This window comes from Mus caroli, chromosome 5 (assembly GCF_900094665.2).
Source record: "Mus caroli chromosome 5, CAROLI_EIJ_v1.1, whole genome shotgun sequence".
In the NCBI taxonomy this organism is placed as follows: domain Eukaryota; kingdom Metazoa; phylum Chordata; class Mammalia; order Rodentia; family Muridae; genus Mus; species Mus caroli.
Window position 1 is genome coordinate 54,124,798 of NC_034574.1, and position 2,983 is coordinate 54,127,780.

At 36.8% G+C, this 2,983-nt stretch overlaps 1 non-coding gene across 1 annotated transcript; it reads right to left on the minus strand.

Annotated features, from left to right (window-relative positions):
• Positions 1 to 792: 792 nt before the first annotated feature.
• Positions 793 to 894, minus strand: LOC115031150. The gene has a single exon (XR_003836775.1). It is a non-coding gene; the product is annotated as a U6 spliceosomal RNA (small nuclear RNA).
• Positions 895 to 2,983: the final 2,089 nt, after the last annotated feature.

The following is a 2,983-nucleotide window of genomic DNA, read 5'->3' on the forward strand; positions in this document are numbered from 1 at the left end:
GAAGTTCCTATCCCAATCTGAGCCTGCTCCATGCACTGTTTGGCTGTGGGTGTCTGCATCTGAGTCAGCTGTTAGGTAGAGCCTCTAAAAGGACAGCAATACTGGACTCCTGTCTGCAAGCATAACACAATATCATTAATACTACTGTCAGGGATAGGTTCTAGGGGAAGGGTTTCGGTTTGGACCAGTTACTGATTGGCCATTCTCTCAGTCTCTGCTCCATTCCTCATGCCTGCATTTTTTGTTGTTGTTATTTAGACAGGATAATTTGTTGGGTCAAAAGTTTTATTCCTGGCTTGTGTCCCTATATCTCTTCTGGGGTTCTGGCTTGGCTACATGAGGTGGCCTCTTCAGGTTCCATAGCCTCAATGCTGAAAGTCACAATTAATGTCATGCCTATTTATATTTGGTTACTTCTCTTATCCCTGGTCTCTAGAGATGCATGCACACCACCCCCTCCACATCACATCAGTTTCAGAGTTCCATTCATTTTCATGGTTACCTAGTCATCTGTCCTTTCCCTCCCCATACCTGATTCTGAATGCCCCCATTACTCTCCTTAATTTCACTCCCACCCCATCACCTCCCTACATCTTCATTTTATGACTAATTTATTCCCTCTTCAAAGTGAGATTCAAGCATCCTTGCTTGGGCCTTCCATTTTGTTAGGTTCTTTGGAGTCTGGAGTATAGCATGCTTATGCTGTACTTTATGGCTAAAAAGACTTATAAGTGAATACATACCATGTATATCCTTTTGCGTTTGGGTTACCTCGCTTAAGATGACATTCTCAAAAATACTGAATGCTTCACAAATTTCTTTATCTTCTTTGTGCAGGGGGCCATGCTAATCTCTGCATCTTTCCAATTTTAGTATAAGTGCTGCCAAAGGGATAATGTTTTATAATTCTTAAGTTTTCAATCATTCTTTGCACAAACTTGGTAAATTTCCCAAATTTATCAATAATTTTGAAGTTATAAAATTATGAAAATTTAAAGTTACAAAATTAAATTATCATTAAGTTCTCCCCGGAGCTTTTGACTCTAGCTGCATATGTATCAAAACATGGCCTAGTCGGACATCACTGGAAAGAGAGGCCCATTGGACTTGCAAACTTTATATGCCCCAGTACAGGGGAACGCCAGAGCCAAAAAGTGGGAGTGGGTGGGTAGGGGAGAGGGGGAGGGTATCAGGACTTTTGGGATAGCATTGGAAATGTAAATGAGGAAAATACCTAATTAAAAAATATATATATAAAAGTAAGAAACAGAAAGTTTATTTAATTTTGAAATTATTTTGTATAGATATTATGTTATTCTCCATCTTTTTTTTCTCTGAGAACTCTAAAGTTTTATTATTCTGTAAATTTTAATTATTTTTAAGTTTTAAATATTTTTATTATTTTACAATAATTTTGTTTGTTTCTTTGTTTGTTTGTTTGTTTTTTGAGACAGGGTTTCTCTATGTAGCCCTGACTGTCCTGTAACTCACTCTCTAGATCAGGCTAGCCTCAAACTCAGAAATTTGCCTGCCTCTGCCTCCCAAGTGCTTGAATTAAAGGCGTGCACCACTATACCCGGCTTTACAATATATTTTGATTATGTCTCTCCTCTTCCAACATCTGCAATATTCTTCCCAACTCCTTACCAACCCAACTTCCAACTTCAAGTTCTTTATCTATTATTCACTCTGTCTCTCTGTATTTTTGTATCTCTCTTGCAAAAGAACTCCAAATAAACATATTATCAATAGGTTCTACTGATAGAAGGAAAATCTGTTTTCTCCAATGGAGTGCCATTGAGCTCCTTAACCATTCTCCAGGGCAAGACCCTTGACCAAGAATAGTTTTCTAACATATAAATAATATGGTAAAATCATTAGCGTGAACAAAGGGCAAGCTCACTTACTCTTAAAAATTGGTTCTGTAAAATGAACAATCCCCCACATCCCTGCACAATGATTAATAAAAGAGAAAGAGGAAAGAAAAGAAAAGGAAAGGAAAGGAAAGGAAAGGAAAGGAAAGGAAAGGAAAGGAAAGGAAAGGAAAGGAAAGAAAAGAAAAGAAAAGAAAAGAAAAGAAAAGAAAAGAAAAGAAAAGAAAAGAGAAAAATTCAAAGTCCTTAGTCATCAGGGAAATACAAATGGAAATATCTCTGATATTCCCTCTTTTGCCCACCAGAATGACTAAAATTAAAAACTCAAGAGATAGCACATACTGGTGAGGATATGCAGCAAGGGGAGTACTTGTCCATGGTGGGAATGAAAACTTGTACAATTGCTTTGGAAATCAATTTGGCAGTTTCTCAGAAAACTCAAGGTCATTTTGATTTGCATTTCCCTGGTGACTAAGGGCTCTGAACATTTCTTTAAATGCTTCTTGGCCATTCAAGATTCTTCTGCTGTGGATTCTCCTTTTAGCTCTATGCACCATTTTTTAATTGGGTTGTTTGTTTTGTGGAAGTTAGCTTCTTGAGTTCTTTATATATTTTGAATATTAGCTCTCTATCAAATATAGGTTTATTGAACATATTTTTTCCCTATCGGTAGGTTGCCAATTTGTTCTATTGATGGTGTCTTTGCCTTACAGAAGCTTTTCAGTATCATGAGATCTCATTTATCAATTGTTGACCTTAGAGACTGAACCACTGGTGTTCTGTTCAGGAAATTTCCCCTTGTAACAATGAGTTTGAGGCTCTTTCCAATTTTGTCTTCTATCTTATTCAGTATAACTCTTTTTATATTGTGGTCCTTGATTCACTTGGATTCGACCCTTGGGGAAGGTGATAAATATAGATCTATTTTCATTCCTCAACATGTAGACATACAGTAAGATCAGCACCATTTGCTCAAGATGCTCTTCTTTTTCCAGTGTATGGTTTTGGTTTCATTGTATATGATGAAATGTCTATAGTTGTGTGGGTTTATTTCTAGGTATTGAATTCTATTCCATTGATCAACTTGTCTATCTCTGCACTAATACCAT